Source organism: Orbicella franksi, chromosome 10 (assembly GCF_964199315.1).
Source record: "Orbicella franksi chromosome 10, jaOrbFran1.1, whole genome shotgun sequence".
Taxonomy (NCBI): Eukaryota; Metazoa; Cnidaria; class Anthozoa; order Scleractinia; family Merulinidae; genus Orbicella; species Orbicella franksi.
Genome location: NC_138154.1, coordinates 28,979,723 through 28,999,717, shown reverse-complemented (window position 1 = coordinate 28,999,717; position 19,995 = coordinate 28,979,723). Strand labels below are relative to the sequence as shown.

Sequence of the window (19,995 nt, the reverse complement as noted above, 5' to 3'; positions counted from 1 at the left end):
ACGCCTTCAACTTACCCAGTTGTAAACAAGATGCTCTCTCTGGTGAGTCTTTGCGTTAAAAGATCTGATAAATTTTTGCTGTAAAGAGAAAGACGAGTTTAATAGTTAGAGCGAAAATCTATCTTCCAAAAGTAATGCACCTCTATAAAAAGATAGACTGATATGGATAGAAGCAAATACTAGCGGCTAATAATGAGCAAGTTTTTTTGTGTTACGTTAAGTTTAACGTTCCATTTAATACAAATTGCTTTTTTCGGGATGTCTTGTCATCTATTTGTGAATAGCACAAGACAGGTAAAGGACCTAAATAAGTTAAGTTAGAAATAATTTAAGAATGGAAATATTTTCCTTTTCTCGAAGAAAAACGTTCCTTTCTGCTGATCCGACATAAGTTTATAACATTGTTGAGAACACGTCACTATTGTTGCATGTAAGCGCCTCAATATTTTACAACAATTTTAGTGCAAGGGGGAGGTAAAATGCGTTGTATGGCGTTCAGATCTACTACATCACCATAACGTCTCTCTATTCAATTAGCTGCACACAAAAAAGACATTCACTTTCCGCGATATTAATCTGTTTTAAGTGACAGTGGACATTATCATCCATCTGGCATAGACTTCAACCCACCTTGATAGGAAACTTTAGATCCTGGTAAATAGACTCAGTGTAAATGAAAGCCAGTCAAACTTAAAAGAGAGATATAATATTGGCCTAATGGAAAAATGACAAATGCAATTGAAAACTAAGTGTTAAAATTCTATGACGCTAAATAACTATTGACTTAAATAGTGTTGGTAAATTTCCATCTTGGACTGTCCAGAAAAAGTGCATTGCACCAAAAAGTAACGAGAAAATAATATGATGGCATCTAGATAAGTTAAATACCATATTTATTTTGCTTCTTGATCTGAAAACAAAAGAATTTCTATAGAAACTCCATAAAAACGTTCAAAGAAAAATCATTCAAAGAGCGAATGTAACAATCAGAGACTGAAAACATTTCCCGCACAACACCTTTTTCTGTTGGTGTTAAAACAGTACTTAAACTTAACGTTCTACAGATTTGTAATGAGAAACTTCTTGGCAAAGCATTTGTTGTGTTGCTTCGCGAATGATTTCACTTGTTACGGTGCTGACCATCTCATGTCCTTATTCATTTGTGTTAAAGAAGGCAACCGCCTTTTTCGGAAATTGCGCTAAGGTTCGGTCTAAATATTCGCTGTTAAGGTAGCACACGTCTCTTCTAAATAATTCTCACCCTCACCGAATTCCCTTTTTTACTGACATCTAAAATATCACGCCAGAAGTTAAGACTTCTTAAGCTACGCTCACCAACTTTCGTCACTGCTTGATCTTCTTGATGCTTTTCGTCTTTAAAAAATCGTTCGTTTCGGTTTTTAAAACAATATTAGCCTAGAATGAAGCATACTTTTACTCTTTGAATACTCGTCCTCACCAAATTAAATTCTTCTTAATTATTAAATTATTTTCTTTATTTCTGACTGAACTGTAAGAACGTTTGCTGACCGAACGCCGTGAAGCTTTAGCCAAACGTAGACCGGTTTACTTTGCTCGTACAATACGGATTTCGGGTCATAACTATTCTGCCGATGGACTATTTTATTAAAAAAAAAAGCAAAATATTCGAAATTTCTTTTCCTTTAACACTTCCTTTCACAGCTGCCTTAGAAGTTAAAAGTTATTCAGGGATATCAAAGGCTCTAATTTTACTTAGGCGAATTACCAACTCTCTGTTCAGTGTCGACTATTATATTGTGGTGGCCCTGAATAATAGTTTTTTACTGTTATCCGGTAGCTGTCTCCCTTTCGGAAAACCTTGAGTCTACTGCCTCGAAGACTGTCTTTTCCACCCAAAATAAAACTGTGTTCTAGTTAAAACTAAATTTGCTTTAAAATACAGAGGTGACTGTATTCACCGAGAATTGCTTACAAAATGTCCTTGAATTGGCTGACTGTGCACTTAAACATACTGATTTTGAAAAGCTCTCATTATAGTATTGGGCATTTTTATTTTTTCTTGATCTTTTTTTCGCCACTAAACAGGATATACGTACAATAACAATTATCAGTAAAAATTCAGTGTGTCTTTAACCTACCTTGCCAATAGGAAACTTCAGTTTCTGGTGAGTGGGTCTTACAAGCAGGTCAGCAATGGAAAACAGTCACCCTGCAAAGAGATGATTTGGTTGAGTATAAAAAATTGACAATTTTGCCTCCACTTATGCGATATTGAGGAGCGTGAAATTGACGCATTTTAATTTTAAGCAGATGATGACAATAGAAGTCTGCTCTAAACTAATGCTACCCGATTGCACAACCTCAAAACGTAACCCGGCTATTAAGCGTTCAGTTCAGTATTTTTCTTGTTCTAACCTGAGAATATTGAAATGTAGAAACCTTCAGTTCTTTTCGGTAAAATAACCGGGTTTGAAGAAAATGAATAATTCAATAAACTCTTGATCTTCGACCATGTAGCTTGATTAAAAATATAAAACAAACAGCGGTGATAAACATTTTAAAAGCATGCATTTTATGAACTTGACGTTTCGTATGCCAGTCAACATATATTTTCAAAAGTATAACCGTTAAAATATTTTTGAAAGCTATTTTTACTGTGTCAATGGCAGTCTGGAACCTAGACAGAAAACATCTGCAGTAGAAATTTAAGACGTTTCAAACGGAAACTGTCTGTAAAGTGACACAATGTAAAAGCTTTCCTAATAAAGTAAGAACTTTTCACTGCTGACATTGGCAGTCAATGCTGGCTGCAACTCCTGAATAAACAAGGTCTCCTTGACCTTACAATGGTAGTCAGTCTTGCCGGAAGCTAAAATGTCAAAATGGTCCCATTTGATATTGTGACCAGTTGTTTTAAGGTGATCAGCAATAGCAGAAGAGTGATCATGTTTCAAAAGGGCCTTGAAATGTTCCGTTTCCCGGTCATGAAGTCTTCGCTTCGTTTTCCCAATGTAAAAATCATTGCGGTCCCAGCAACTAGCTTTATAAATGACTTTGGATAATTGTGATCGGTTGAGACGGTCCTTGTATGGGAAGAAGGATTTGATGCGCCGGGGGTTTTGAAAAATAACCTTGGCATAACAAAAGAGTAGAAACGATTTACACAAGATCTTAGACGCGTAGTAACATGATTGCTATGGAGAGCTATATAACGTAATAAAATAATAACATCTTTTTTGAGGACTGTTGCTACGGGTTCATTTGGCTTGTTCTTTTTCTTGTTCAGGACATCATTGATATTATAAGGGATGATGCCCTAAGGGTAGCCATTTTGCAGCAAAAGCCTTTTGAGATCCTTGAGGCGGATTGTAACAATGAAGTGGTGGAGCAAATACGGAAGCATCGATAGGTTACCGTGTGGATAAGGTTGATTTTGTACTTGCGTGGTGTAAATGAATCCCATTTGGTATAGAATAATTCGGTTTCAGATTTCGCGCTATATGCAAAAGCCGAAACGTTCAAAACTCTTGCAACAGTTGAAAGATTAAAGGTTAAAGGGAATTCATTTTGTCGTCGGTTTTACCGCAGCACTCTAAACGCCGAGCTCAATGTTTCATGTTGAATTGATGCGTATTGGCGACTGTACTTTATGGTTCAACATTGGAGCTCGACAACGAATCTCTTTTAAGAACAAAAGAACAAAAATACAGTTCGTTTTACGTAACTAACTGTGGTTCATTGAATGAAGCTTACTTTTCTTCCAGTAATACTCGACTCGTTAAATTTCCTCATTGCACCAGCCTCACACTACATCACGCTTGATTTTAACATCGAACTTTACCTAGGTTCTTCCTGAATGTTTGTCTTCATTTAAAAGGCCCTTTCAACTGAAAGTTACAGACCTCGATAGTTTTCTAAATGCTGGAACCCGGCATTTATACGATAGTTTAAGCCCACTTTTGTCGTACTGAGTTTCTTTGGCTTATAATTGTTCTCGTCATTGGCGGGATATCTATAACTTTCTTGTTTTCGACGGTAAAGCAAAATGTTGCGAAAGATCTCTATCATATTTAGGACTACAGCCTAGGCGAATTTAATGTAAACCTGTATTTGAAACTCAGTTTTGAATTTCATATTATTGGAACGCCCGCAATACCATGCTCAATTTTGTGGCAGCTTGGAAGAGTTCTATTAATCGAGAGGTTCAGCTGTTTCTCTAGTTTTGTAAAGAACTGCATAAATTATTTGCTCTTACCAACAGATCACAGGAGACTTGCCATTCGAATTCTGTTGTGTTTTCAAATATTGGACAGTTAAGCGAGACGTAAACTCAAAGTTTCCTCCAAAATAGTAAGATAACTGTAACGCAGAGGTACGCGTTCCACTAAGTGTGGTGTCGCAACATTGGTATTTGATTGACTGTTTTCAAATATCATTTGAAGGGCAGTTTGCGAATCGAAATTCTTACTATGGCTTACGATGGCTAACATACATTAGTATCACCCAACTAGTGGACTAATGCAAATCCTGCATTTTGATTGGCTACGCTACTAGAGGACTAATAGTAATAGTCCTCGAGTAGCGAAATTGGCGCAATCGAGCGTGACGCTTTTCTTTCGTTTTATTCCCAAATAAATATTTCTTCAACTTGCATTTGCTAACTTTCTCCTTTGTTATTGACATGTCAAAAATATTGCATTCAAATTTAGACTGAACTGCACGAACGAACGTTCGTTCGCTGATTGAGAGCCGTGAAACTTTGGCTAAACGTGAACCCGTTTACCTGCGCTCGGTAAAACAGATTTTTGTACGTAACTACCGACAAATCAACTGCCGTATTTTTTCGATTAAAGAGAGGGTCCCGAATAAAATTAACGCCATGTCTCACTTGGAAACAATACCCTCAAAGAATTTATATTCGAGGTTTAATAAACTTTAGGTATAATAAAAAATATATATATATATATTTAGAGCCGGATCGACGAAACCAAGTTTGAAATAAACGCCGGCGGCGTTTAATAGAAAAAACACGCTAAAACTTCCCTTCAGCTGCTTCAAAAGTTACATGTAGTTCCAAGATATCAAAAGTCTCAAAATTTTACCCAGTAGAATGAAGTACTAATTCTCTGTTCAGTATCTGATTTGGTATTGGCGCCATTGGTGTTTTTCTTACTGCTATCATATTGTGGTGTTCCTGAATAATAGTTGTGTATGCTACTATCCGGTAAGTGTCTAACGCTCGGTAAAAAAGTTAAAGCTGAAAAAGTATTTTGAACTACAACATGATGTGAGCTACCAAGTCTAGTTTTAGTGGTTGCCTTTCCTTTTAATAGACAAAAGCGGATTTTTTCATTCTAATCATAAAAATTACAATTTCCTCGATTGTCATTGGTTTAAAAAACTCCTATTTCCACTAATTCACTTGCCAAGTTGTTATGTGCCAATCACATTCAAAGTTGTAGTTACTTGCGTGCGTGCGCGCGCTTGCTTTTGTGTTTTTGGCGCCTAATTGTCGGTATTAGGCGCGGTGGCCTTAGAATGTTTACATCTCCTTTGTAGGTATTTTAATGCAAATTTTCCCTTTCTTTCATAACTTGGCTATTCTTCTTTTCTCGGAAATTGTAATTTTTATGATTAATTGGTAATAAGACTTCGTGTCATCCAATAGCTGTTATTGCAGTTATCAGCAGCTTGACACACAAACGGGGCGAAAGGGTCAATTCTGCATTGTAATGACTCTTTCGCCTCGTTTGCATGCCTTTAAAAACAAAAGAATATTTGACCGCAGACTCAACTCCAATAAGAGCTATTCCGTCTGTAATAATAATAATAATAAAATATTTATATAGCGCCAATCCACTATTTGTCCATGGCGCTTGCTCAGAATAAATTATCCTTAATTACAACGCAAATTTGTACGAAAAAATCAAAAGAGAGAGCATGCTGTTTACAACTGAGGTGGGTTTTAAAGTAAGTTCTGAAGTAATTTGTTAACAGTTTTAAATAACATCCTCTGATCACCTGAGAAATCACTGATAACGGTAGCGTAATAAGCTGATTTTGCTGAGTCAATTAAGTTGTTGATCACACTCGTGTTAAACAAATCGGACTCCCGCTTGGCGGTCGTCTGATTTTGTTATCACTCTTATGATAACAGATCGAATTGGACTACACTCAGTTCTATTAACATTACTCATCAGCGATAAAAATAGAAGTCAAGTTATATTGCTCGTGTTCCGTCTTCGCACATTGCACTTTTTTGAACAACGGCAAATTATAGACTGCTGCCTCGGAGTTATTGCTCAGAACATTTTTGACACAAATTTTGGTTTGCGTTTTGGCGGTATATCTGTAAAATAATGTGCTTTCCAGCTTTTTAACGAAAATGATTACCCGAAAAATATTGAAAGAAGTGTTGTAAGTGTTTTAAAACCTACCTCAGTTGTAAACAACATGCTCTCTCTTTTGATTTTTTCGTACAAATTTGCGTTGTAATTAAGGATAAAGATGAGTTCAAATGTTTAAACGAGAATACAGTATAGACCTCTAGAAACAGATGACACGAGAAAGATAGAACATATGAAGTTGCTGCTGAAGATTTTTTAGTATAAGTTTGATTTTCCATTCACTAGAGATTACTTTTGTCGAAGAGTCCCCAGAAAAAATACGGGCACTTTCGGACTTGGGGGGGCGGAAACCCTCTTGCCCGAAAAAATGAAGCAATGCCCGAAAGCGTGAATGTTGAAATCGCAATGCTAGCGCACTCAAACTGCGTGAAAAACAAAAACGTGCACAAAGATAGTTATATTGAAAGCTGGCATACTCAATTACTTCCATCAACAGTCTCAATCTAGTAAAATCTAAAACTTATTAAAAGAAAAAGCTCCTCCTTTCATGGCGTTGCGTTTGTTCAGCGATCGGCTGATCAGCAACAGAGACATTTGTGTTTCAAGATACACCGTTTGGACGACCGTTACTATCCTATATTCGAGACGGGCTTCTCGACATACTCAAGACCTTCAAAGAACCACGTGAGGCATTGGTACACGTCCGTCGAGATAGTCTTGTTTTGGCCACCCCAGACTTGTATCGTACACTGCAAGCCTTCTATGAATTCAGAAAACACGTAAATAAGATGGTAAACAACATGAACGTGCTAGAGAAACACCTCCAAAGAAAAATTCAAGAAAGAAATTAAAACACCCCATTGTTAAGACATTCCAAACGGCTCTTTTCAGAGCTTCCACAAAAACAAAAGTCTCGATATTCGTTCGCTTTGAGTCGTGTCGTTGTTTTGTTGCTGGAAAACTGGGAAAGGAAATAATATCCTTATCGCGGATTTCCACGATACACATTAAACCGACCTGCAGCTAACGCAAAAGAAACCATGCTTTCAGAAATGAGAGTATTAGGGTAAGACCACCTTATACACCTACTATTAGTAGTTGTACTGAATATATTAGTTGGCTATTCAGAATGTCAGCGAAGTGCGTGCGTAACCTCGGGCGGGCAATCGGCCGTGTATCTTCAAAGCGACAAATATTGTAACAGTTTTTCACTCCGTAAAGGCTGCGAGGCTCGGTGTGATTCTGCCTCTTCTGATTCGGACTCTTGTGATTCCGTCTCTCGGAGACCCTCGTTACGCTTTCCTTTAAGTTTCAAACGGCTGGCACTGAAAGCGGGAACCGCTTCGTCATGTTCTTCGTCGAGACCGTCCAGTTCTAGCAATTTATCCTACTCAAAGTATGAGCCTTTATCACTAGTGGCGAGCACTTAGGTCCATTCCTTATGAAATACTTTTGAGGTTTTCCGTTTCGGTGCCTTCGTCGCAATTGAAAAAGGACACGATCTTTTGCGTTTCTTTTTTGAAGACATCTTCCACTACAAACAAATCGATTACGCGTGACAGATTAATCGCGCGATGCAAAGCAAAACATGCTGCGCTTCTATCATGTGACTTTTAATGGCAGTTTAATTGATCATGACAACTTGTTGACAACCTCCAATTAGAGATAATTTATTCATACAATCGTTTTTTCTTTATGAATTTGTCTAGGAGAAACCTTTTTTCGCAGAACTTTTTGCAATTAAAAGAACTCAGTGAGATGTACTTGGGAATATAAATAGCTAAACTCTGGCAAAATTGTCGATTTTGGGGTACACTGATACCTTAAACCGTAGATTTCTAATTTCTTGAGAAGAAGATCGTGATTAATAATGTCGAAGGCCTTGCTTACGTCCAGCATTAGAAGGCCATTTATATCGCCCCTGTCCATATTAATAAGTAGCGTGTCAGTTATGTCAATAAGAGCAATGACGCAGGAATGATTCTTCCAGTACGCAGACTGGCTTTCTATAAGGAGTCTAAATTTTTGGAGCCACGAGACAAAGGTAACATGGACGTGTCATTCGAAAATCTTTGAAATAACAGGCAAGACCGAGATCGGTCGGTACTTTAGTTTCGCTGATTTATCACCTGATTTGAAGATCGGAGTTACGCGAGCAATCTTCCAGATGTCCGGAAACGTGTCAGTTTCAATACTCAGATTGGTAATGCTCGTCAGAGAATCGGCGATTTCTTTGACACAAAGTTTTAAGAGTCTGACCGGAACTATGTCGAGATCCGTAGCTTTAGTCGTAGACATCGAAATTTCCTTGCGCTTTACGTTTTAAAGGTAGACATACCTTGCAAATGACATTTTTTTTCAAAAAAGAGCAAAACTGAAAATATCCAAGAAATGGAACCGTAGAGATATGTAAATTTCTGTTTGCTAAATCAGGCGAAACTATCTGCGTTTTCGTGTGCCCAGAATTTATCATGTGCGCCTTTATTTCCGAGTACGGCGAGACTAGACAATCGATGAACGAGGAACGAGAAAAGGGCAACGAGTATTACTCTTCCCATTAGACCGCGACACCCACGAAATTTTTTGCCGCCTTCAGAGTAACGTTTTTGATGCCGCGAGTTTGTTTCAAACCAATTACGTGGTACATCAAAATGCACCACGTGAGACATATTTTCTGTGTGGCGTTATGACTTTTTCGTACTACGTGATGTTCATTCACAACGTGTTTATCTTCAAGAGGAAAGCTTATCGTGTCGAATGCGTCTAAAAAAAAACCGCGCCGAATTTGTCCTAACCATATTTTAGCCTCAGCTGATAAACAGCGGCCATGCTGACAGTTCTATGGCATACACAAAGCGCGGTAAGCTTTCCTCTTGAAGATAAACACGTTGTGAATGAACATCACGTAATACGAGAAAGTCACGACCCCACACAGAAAATATGTCCTCACGTGGTGCATTTCAATGTACCTCGTGATTTGTTTGAAACAAACTCGTGGCATCAAAAACGTTACTCTGAGGCAAAAAAAATCGTGGGTGTCCGGGGTCTACTGGGAAGAGCAGTACCGGGCAACGGGCAATATACAACGGGCAACTGACAACGAAGAAAGAGTACTTGAAATCCCTAAAATAGAGAATCTCTTAGCCTGTGAATCCCACTTGGGGAGCTAACGTGGGAACTAACGTAAAATTCCGTTGATAAGCCTTAGACTCTACAACTTGTAAGCGGTTTTGGGTGCGCTTACAAATGGAGAGCTTACAGAGCTTACCGGATTGGGCTTATACCATTATGAAAAGGTTTTTTCTGAATGAGTTGATAAAAGATAACTGGAGATGTTTTCTATTTAGCGGTTTCAACCTGTTACACGTACAGGTAAGGAAACAAATGCGCGAAGCACAGCGGTCATTATGTGAGGCCCCCTTAAAAGTTGAAGCCTGTTTAAGAGTTACTTCACACGTCGAATTTTAATGAGGCTGTTAAACAATTAAAACACTAGAGAGTAATTATTTGAAGTATATTGTTCCAATCTCTACTTACTCCTTGAGACGGATGACAAGGAAATTAGAGGAAGGCTTATATCTCAGGGGGAGGGGACGGCCGTATCACCGAATAATTTGTTGTTATTGCCTTGTGGGAGGGTAGTCTTTTAAAAATGTTTGTGCGGGGGAAGCTGCACCCCGAGGTCCAGGCAATTACCCTTTTGACAGAAAAAGTACCCCTTTCGTATACCTTTTATTTTAAAAAATGTACCCCTTTCACGTACTTACTGAACAACACTGCATACCTTTCCTAAACCCTTGGAATGAAGTTAATGAACAATACTACAGGAGAACATCAAGCATTACCAGGGCAAATGTTAACCGAAAAGCAGGTTTCATTTATTCAGTTCGATTCCTTTTCATGTTATATCTAAAGGACAGATTTCCTTTCCGTTTCATATACCTCAGCTTGAGAAATCCCTAACCTGTCAGAAACCTGAAGACCTACAAAGGTACCCCTTTCGGGCGGAAATTCCTTATGCTTGTTTCTTGCTCTCCCAACTTCACGCGTTGTTGAGTATCTCGTTCATCATGCGTTTACAACTTCTAGTGGATTTGAAATGCCATCTGTAATAGTGTAAAGAGGTTTGAGTCACTAACGGAGATGACTGTGGGGTTAAAGTGCAACTAACCCCCCCCCCCCCCCATTTTTTTCCTTTAATGAAATCTACTAGTTTGCCCTATTACTTCAGCGCACAAATTATCTCGATTGATAAAATCCCCGCGATTCTACAGGCGTTTAAAGTTGCAATTTCTTGCCCCAGGACCGAGCATAGCGGGATCTGGGTCGGACTTCCTGTGACGTCATCGAAGGACATTGCTCAAAACACTCAAGAGACGTTTGACTGGGATTCGAGCTCTGTGAAAACATATTTGGGGTATTTGTGCTTCATATTTCATCAAAAATGGGCAAGACTGTTAAGTGAAAGAACTGTACCATCTAGCAATACAAATCGGAGTCTCGCTACGATTAGCACGGCTACGATGTATATATATTTTTTCGATTTCGAAGTGCGGGTCGCCAGTCGAGCCCGCCACACTGCAAGTCACGATCGACAATTTGCCGGCCCATTTGGCTAATTTACTAATCTACATACAACACTCCTTTAAGTACTCTTACCGAACCCTTGAGAGTTCATAACGACGAGAGCATATTTTTCCACTAATTATTCAAAAACGGGGAAAAATTCGTCTTTTCGCTTTGTTATTGCCGACCGACCGTATGTATACAAAGTCATTAACTAGTATGTACGAACATAAAAATTGATTGTGAGTTTCACAAATTTGCACTCGTACTAGTAATTAAGAATCCTTCGACAAGATCTTGAAAAAAGGTTCAGTATGGTATCAGTCAAATGAATATATTTCTCCTTCACTGTTCTTTTGTTTTAAAAGTCGTTTTTACATACGCTAATAACCTGAGTGTTGCGATTCCGTCCAAAACCCTCTCCTCCCGGGTCTCCTTTAGCTTCCTTTCAGCGCTTCAATCTCCGTCGGTTAAGTCGAATCTAAATAGTTTGTTTTACTTTCCTCATATACTTTTCAATGCTTGATTCATTTTAAGTTGTAACTACGATATATTTTGTCGCTCAAAGAACAAACAATTGTGTATGCAGACGAGCAACTCAAGCGCCGATTGTCGGCCCTCGTGCATGTGGTTGTATATGAAATCCACAAATACATAGCTAGTTCTGCAGTTCGAAGCCTCACTTATCTCAATCGCTGCGCTGTAGGAAGTACGTGAGGTTGATTATTCGTTTAGAAAGCTCTCTATTTCGAGGACGAAGAAAAGTCGATGCGTATAATTTGCCGTATAATTATCTCACCTACAGTAGTTTCCGTCATTTTAGTTTGGGACATCTGGGGCTCGTTTGAATTGAATAGTCAGATGACTCGCAGCTTATTTCAATGATTCGTGTCTTATCTACCTTGACAATATCGAGCTTCGCACTAGAAGCTAAGGAGATCGAAGAACTGCTCGATGTCCGACTTCGCACAAGTCTGCACACTGCTTTCGGCTTTTTCTCGCTTCTGGACGAGTGTCATTGGGATATAGGAAATTAACGAAAATAGTTACAACGATAATTTCTTCGCAGTGGTGATCAGCAAAATGAGAAGATTTAAATAAGCGAAAAAAAAAAAATTGGGAGTTAGTTGCACTTTAAGGCGCGCGTCTAAATTGTAGTTGTTGCCGAAAACAAAAATCGATTTGCCTGTAAGTTTTAAATAACAAATCCAAACAAAGAGAAGGTCAATTCCTAGCATCACTGATACTTTTATTTATATTTATCATAATCTAATATGTTATATAGTACTGAGTATATCAAGTTTTCATATTGTGCATTTAAAATGTATTACAACATCATTCAACCTAGGACGCTTTTCCCTTCGAAAGTGGAAGGACAGACGAAGACCCTGGTGTTGGTCGGTACGTTCTGCTATTTCATTGGTGCCTTGATAATATAAACCAAATGAAGTAATTCAGTAAGAATAAATTTCGATTTAGGAAATGTCGGTGACGTCAACCCCCAAAAGATTTCTGCTCAAAATTCTTTGAGGAAATTGTATTTTTTTAAAATTTTATTTTATTTCTTTGCTTGCTTGTGTACATTTCACTATTTTTTTTCTCCATCGCTTTTCCCGCTTTTCCGAAATTTTAAAGGAAAGGCGCCCTCGGAACGAGTTTGAAGTGCTCTATTCCCGAACGGGAAACTCCCTTGAAATAAAGGGCCTCTTTACGTTTTAATATGCATAAGCTTGTTATTTACATAAAGGATAAAGGTTAATCCGAGCAACTGCATTTTGACTAATTATAAATAGACAGCAGATGCAAGGAAAATTAGCGATATTACATTTCGGTATTATTTCAGCCATCTTCAGACTCAATTATACAAGATTCATCGTCTGGTAGATTTACTACCTAATTGAACCAAATCGTTCTCTACCGGGTCATGTAGAAACTTTCTGCACCGCTTTAACTAACTGACTGACACTAAAATTTTGAGTGCTAGAAAATCGCAATACCACAATCGCACTCAAGATGGTATAGCATGACTATAAATTAAATGGTCAATTTACTTAACATCAATTACAGTCACCTACTTTGAAACTCAAGGTAAAGACAATAAAAGACCTGCTATACTTTTGTTCCTAGAGCACAGCATCTTATATATTTTCCTTTAAACTACAGTGGAATCGCGATTTCTCGAAACCCCATCTTTTCTAACCTCCCGATAACGCGAACCAAAAGTCGTTTCCCACTCCTCACCCAACACTGTAACTTTACCTCTGATTTCTCGAACTCTCCGATTTTTTGCACCAATTTTCGTTTCCATTGGAGGTTCAAAAAATACGGATTCCATTGTATGTTCATCTGCTGTGGGTCAGACTTTCTCACGATGATAATTCTTTTGTTCTCTCATCGTGCTCGTTCATCTATAAAATGTGGGTTTAATGTAATGTTTGAAAACAACAAAGCTGGACACAAAAACTGGAATAGCTTTTTATAGTATCTGCATTACATGTCACGAAGACGAAAAACTGCAACTTGTCTTTGTTGCTGAGGTCGTTTGCGAAAGAGAGCAAGTAAAGCTGATCTGTATTGTGGCAAACGGATAGTGTATAATATAGGATTTACAAGAGAGTTTGCATAAAGTAAAACCAACAATGTAGAATTTATATGAAAACCCACTGAAGGAGACAGTGACAGCCATATTTTAAATTTAGTGATATACAAAACATAACGCAATATAACAAACGGCAGGCACAACAGAAAAGATACAATAGTCACAATCAACAATGTCATGGTCAGTTTTCTTTCTCTACTGGCTGTTCCATGGTGTTGAGGCTGCGCTCCACAACGGACTTTAATAACAATGGATGAGTAAGAAACACAAATGATCAAAAGGCAAATTAAAAAAAAATGTAGCATGCAAGTAAAGACCGTGATAGAGTTTATCAAAATGTACGAGAAGCATATAAGCTTTTGTTACCAACCCAGATGTAACCCAAACAGCGGCAATTATTAATCCGTATACCCATTTTTTAAGCACGCGATGCCTGAGGGGATAGACCGTCGCGTGCACCCGTTCTAAAGCGATGATGGCGATGTTTGTTAATGAACCAAAGGGGAACAAAAATGCGATAACAAGTATAAAGTAAAGTGTCCTATCTTCAATTGAATGCCTCTTCCACAGATTACAGGATACTCCAGGCGAATAGAACAGAAAATACACAGCATTTCCTGTTGTAAAGATATCTATAACTGCCAAATTTATCACCAGGTACACGCTACGCTTGCGGAGATTACGGTTTCTTATAAACACAATGATCGTACAGATGTTGAGTGTTAGTATAGCAACATACTCGGCTAAGCATACAGTCATCCAGGGTATGCAGTCAGATAAAGACAGCATCTCAAAGCTCTGTCCTTTTCGTATTACTGTTAGAAGTAATTACTCGTTTGCCTGTGAAAAGAAATGAATTATTATTACCAGGTTCTTTTTCTGCTTGTGTAAGACATGCAATTACCAGGGAAGGAAAGCTTGCATAAATGTGCAGATTTTATTTTCGAGAGCATGTGCTGTAATTCCTAGGCTTTCGAGGTGTTGAAAAGCAGTTTTTAACATGTTGCTTTCAATAATTAGGTCTGTTGTAGTTTTTAATATGTTTGTTGATATGTTTGTTTTCAATAATTTGATGTACGCCCTAAATAGCGAAAGCGTATGCTTAAATTTCGGGGTCTTAAAGGAAGGAAATTTGGTTCTTATATATTTACAAGATTTCACCCCACAAAAATGTAGATAAGATAGGGATAATGTTGATAACGTATCCACTAGATATATTGTATTTATTTATTTTCAAGCTTTCTCAAAGCGTGATTGTTATAGCATTGTAAAAACAAACATTATAAAGCTCAGCAGTACACAATTAAAGTTCTTTCCAAACTTCTACGAAAACAGTTACCAGAAGAAATACTGGGAAGAAAAGTGAAAATAAGTTGAAACGCCTGCAACTTACCCAGTTGTAAACAAGATGCTCTCTCTGGCGAGTCTTTGTGTTAAACGATCTGATAAATTTTTGCTGTAAAGAGAAAGGCGAGTTTAATAGTTAGAGGGAAAATCTATCTTACAAAAGTAATGCACCTCTATAAAAAGATAGACTGATATGGATAGAAGCAAATACTAGCGGCTAATGATGAGCAAGTTTTTTTGTGTTACGTTAAGTTTAATTTTCCGTTCAATACAAATTGCTTTTTTCGGGATGTCTTGTCATCTATTTGTGAATAGCACAAGACAGGTAAAGAACCTAAATAGGTTAAGTTAGAAATAATTTAAAAATGGAAATATTTTCCTTTTCTCGAAGAAAAACGTTGCTTTCTGCTGATCCGACATAAATTTACAACATTGTTGAGAACACGTCACTATTGTTGCATGTAAGCGCCTCAATATTTTACAACAATTTTAGTGCGAGGGGGAGGTAAAACACGTTGCATGGCGTTCAGATCTACTACATCACCATAACGTCTCTATATTCAATTAGCTGCACACAAAAAAGACATTCACTTTCCGCGATATTAATCTGTTTTAAGTGACAGTGGACATTATCATCCATTTGGCATAGACTTCAACCCACCTCGATAGGAAACTTTAGATCCCGGTAAATAGACTCGGTGTAAACGAAAACCACGATCTTCTTGATGCTTTTCGTCCTCAAAAAATCGTTCGTTTCGGTTGTTAAAACAATATTAGCCAAGAATGAAGCATACTTTTACTCTTTAAATACTCCTCCTCATTAAATTAAATTCTTCTTTATTATTATCATTATTTTCTGTATTTATGACTGAACTGTAAGAACGTTTGCTGACGGACCGCCGTGAAGCTTTTGCCAAATGTAGACCGGTTTACTTTGCTCGTACAAAACTGATTCCGGGGCGTAACTATTCTGCCGATGGATTATTTTATTAAAGAAAAAAAAGCAAAATATTCAAAATTTCTTTTCCTTTAAGACTTCCTTTCAGCTGCCTTAGAAATTTAAAGTTATTCAGGGATATCAAAGGCTCTAATTTTACTTAGGCGAATTACTAATTCTCTGTTCAGTGTCGACTATTATATTGTGGTGGCCTTCAATAATAGCTTTTCACTGTTATCCGGTAACTGTCTACCTTTCGGAAAACCTTGAGTCCACTGCCTCGAAGACTGTCTTTTGGACCCAAAATAAAACTGTGTTCTAGTTAAAACTAAATTTGCTTTAAAATATAGAAGTGACATGTATTCACCGAGAATTGTTTACAATATTTCCTTGGCTGACTTTGCACTTAAATATAATGATTTTGAAAAGCTCTCATTATAGTATTGGGCATTTCTATTTTTTCTTGATGTTTTTTTCGTCACTAAACAGGATATACCTACAATAACAATTATCAGTAAAAAATCAGTGTGTGTCTTTAACCTACCTTGCCAATAGGAAACTTCAGTTCCTGGTGAGTGGGTCTTACAAGCAGCTCAGCAATGGAAAACAGTCACCCTGCAAAGAGATCATTTGGTTGAGCATAAAAAATTGACAATTTTGCCTCCACTTATGTGATATTGAATAGTGGAAAGTTAAATAATTGTTGACTAAAAATTGATGCATCTTAATTTTAAGCAGGTGAGGACAATGCAACTCCGCTCTAAAATACTGTTACCCGATTGCACAACCTCAAGAAGTAACCCGGCTATTACGAGTTCAGTTCAGTATTTTTCTTGATCTAACCTGAGAATATTGACATGTAGAAACCTTCCGTTCTTTTAAATAATTCGAATGAATAATTTGTTTTAGATTTCGCGCTATGTGCAGAAACCGAAACGTTCAAAACTCTTGCAACAGTTGAAAGATTAAAGGTTAAAGGGAATTAATTTTGTCTTAGGTCTCTGAGTTAAGCGCTGGGCTTGATGTTTCATTTCAGTGAATTGATGCTTGTTCGTGACTGTACTTTATGGTTCAACATTAGAGCTCGATGACGAATCTCGTATAATCTGTGTCAAGAAAAAAAATACAGGCAGGTCTTTTTACGTAACTAACTGTGGATCATTGAATGTAGCTTACTTTATTTCCAATAATACTCGACTCGTTAAATTTTCTCATTTCGCCAGACTCAGACTATATGACGCTTGATTTTAACATCGAACTTTACCCAGGTTTTTTCTCTGCTTAATCTTCCTAAATGTTTGTCTTTGTTTAAAAGGCCCGTTCAACTGAAAGTTACAGACCTCGATAATTTTTTAAATGCTGCAACCCGGAATATATACAACAGTTTAAGCCCACCTTTGTCATCGTTTCTTTGGCCTATAATTGTTCTCATCATTTACGGGATAGCTATAACTTTCTTGTTTTTGGCGGTAAAGGAAAATGTTGCGAAAGATTCCTTTATAATGTTTAGGGCTACAGCCATGGCGAATTTGATGTAAACCTGTATTTAAAACTTTAAAGTTTTGAGTTTCTAATTATTGGAACGCCCGCAATACCATGCCCAATTTTGTAGCAGCTTGGAAGAGTTGAATTAATCGAGAGGTTGAGCTGTTTCTCTATTTTTGTAAAGAACTGCATAAAATATTTGCCCTTACCAACAGATCACAGAAGACTTGCCATTCGAATTCGGTTGTGTTTTCAGATATTGGACGGTTAAGCGAGACGTAAACTTAAAGCTTTCTCCAAAACAGTAAAATAACTGTAACGCAGAAGAGACGCGTCCCACTAATTGTAATGTTTTTAACATGGGCCGCTTTTAATTCATAAGACTTCATTTTCACTGGTATATTACCACTGTACATGTCTGCTTTAACAGTATTCAAAGAAAAAAGAAATAGTGGAAACGAATTAACTGAAAAGTGAATGCAAAACTTTCTCTCGGTTTCTACTTTGAATTTAATACGATATTCTTAACAGCAACCATGGGCCAAATTGTTTGACTATTACAGTGTAATAAAGAGAACCAGCAAAAAAGTTTAGAAAGTCATTAAGCCTACCTTGTAAAGAAGAAACTTCTTAGTGATTGGTCTCAGAGGTAAAGAGGAACAGTTACTGCAAACTATAAGATGAAACTCATTTTACGTAATTAACCAGGAGAATTAAATGTAAACAATATGTCAAAATGCTCTGGCCTTAAACAGTAATTAGTTGAATATTTTTCCGTTTCGCTTTTCAGCTGTCTGAGACAAAAAGACAAACATCACGCTTCAGATTGAATTTTCCGCATGAGAATTTTACACAACATATCCAAGAGGCGATATCTGTGGTAAAAAAAAGTATCTGATTCTCTAAACTGCGTTGCTAATAAAAACAAAAAACAAACAGCATTATCGGGAAGTTGATTGAACGTCCAAGACGGGAGAACATTAAGATTGCAATAATTCTGAACTTAATATCTTCGGGTAAACAATATGTCGATATGCTATGCTGTTGAATAACAATTGATTGAACTGTCTGAACTCAAGAAACAAACGTCACACTACTGACGTAACTAAAACATGCTGGCAGGGCATGAAATATAAAAACAATAAAGTTCAGTCCTGTAACATTGGTCCATGTTTTACCAGACCTACTCTACTTATTTTTTTTATAATTTTGTGGTTATATATATATTGTATCTGACGTTCTAAGAATTTGTTTATTTGTTCAGTATCAATGACTTCCGTCCAGATCCTCTCAATAGTCAACGCGGACAGACAACGTCTCCAAAGTGGAAGACGCCAATTTAGTTTCGACTTCCTTTCAGCTGTTTCTAAAGAAGTTAATACTTTAAAATTCTCATTTCGACTGATGTGCGAAGAACGATGTTAGATTTGTACAAATATTTTGATGCACAGAAAATTTGCACGAAAAATTCACCGTCCTTGTATATTTATGTTTTCACGATTTTCCAAGCAATTATGCGGCTTTTCGAGTGCACCTTTAACTCGATATATGCACCGTTAAAAGCCTGAACCAATTCTTTTATAGCAAAGCGACAACAACTTGGGAGCTAAATCATGTTATATTTGTGAAGAGGATAAGATTATTAGTAAGTAAATAAGGTTAAGCTCAATTTCTCCTCTGTTCACGCTCGAGAAAAACGTTTGCGAAAAAAATCAGCTTTGCTTTTATTGACGGTGCCTATTTTTGTTAGTGCGCTCACGTTTTGCGCATCACGCAAGGCATTGTTTACACGCCACGCACGCGCTAGGGTTGAATCAACCTACTGTAACCAAATCAAGTTAATGAGGATGCGCTAAAACCAGGAATACCAGAATGGCGGCATATTGCTAACCACAAACTTTTAACGGCTTCCATCTGAAAAACTAGCTGTTTTCCGTAGAAAACTATACTGAAATCCAACCGTAAACGTGTCCTTGCAGAGGAGGTAATGCGCCCGCGGGTAAAACAAGTTAACAACATGTTAGACTTACTGGGGAAGTGACAGGAAAATAATATAACGGGTACCGAAAAAGTTTTCCATAAAGATGAATACAACTCATTTAACTTTTAAAAACGCATGGTTAATTACTCCAACATTTTATGTCACGAAATGGTTGGTAACAGTACTAGACAAGTGATTAGTTTTTGGTTATGACGAAAAGCTATTTAGACTGTATTTTGGCTAAACCAGGGACAGCTGTCAGGGACGCTAAGAGCGCTGTTCAGACGATAATTTTACTATTAACCTACCAAACGTGGTTTTTATGTACCATTTATCATGTAGTTTGAAGGTTTGCTTTTCTGTATACATGTAAATTCTAAGGAAATCTGAGAGGAATATCTTTTCCTTTTTTTTCAAAAAAATGCTGACGTCAGTGTTTTTCGCGATTCAAGGCTAATTATCGCGGAAAAATGCGTGGCTACCTTCAGTTTTCTTTGTTGATTCCAATAGCCCTTGCCGTAAAATCTACTTTTTCCGCATGGTCCTAATCTAGACTACGAGGGAAAAATGGCCTCGCGAACTCTCGTCCCCAGGATTTCACGTGATTATTTTGTCCTCGCGTGTTATTTACGGTCTCTGGCGAAAAGACCTTTGTATTTAGTTGGCACCGTCCCCTGGAATTACTCAACAAAATGGCAGTGGTCCGGAACGCTTTCCGCTCTACCAAAAATTCCGGTTTGATATTCCGGAA

The 19,995-nt window shown here is 37.5% G+C and overlaps 1 pseudogene; it reads right to left on the bottom strand.

The window, feature by feature from the left end:
* Positions 1–13,385: 13,385 nt before the first annotated feature.
* LOC145501304 (uncharacterized) lies at positions 13,386–14,387 on the bottom strand (annotated as a pseudogene).
* Positions 14,388–19,995: the final 5,608 nt, after the last annotated feature.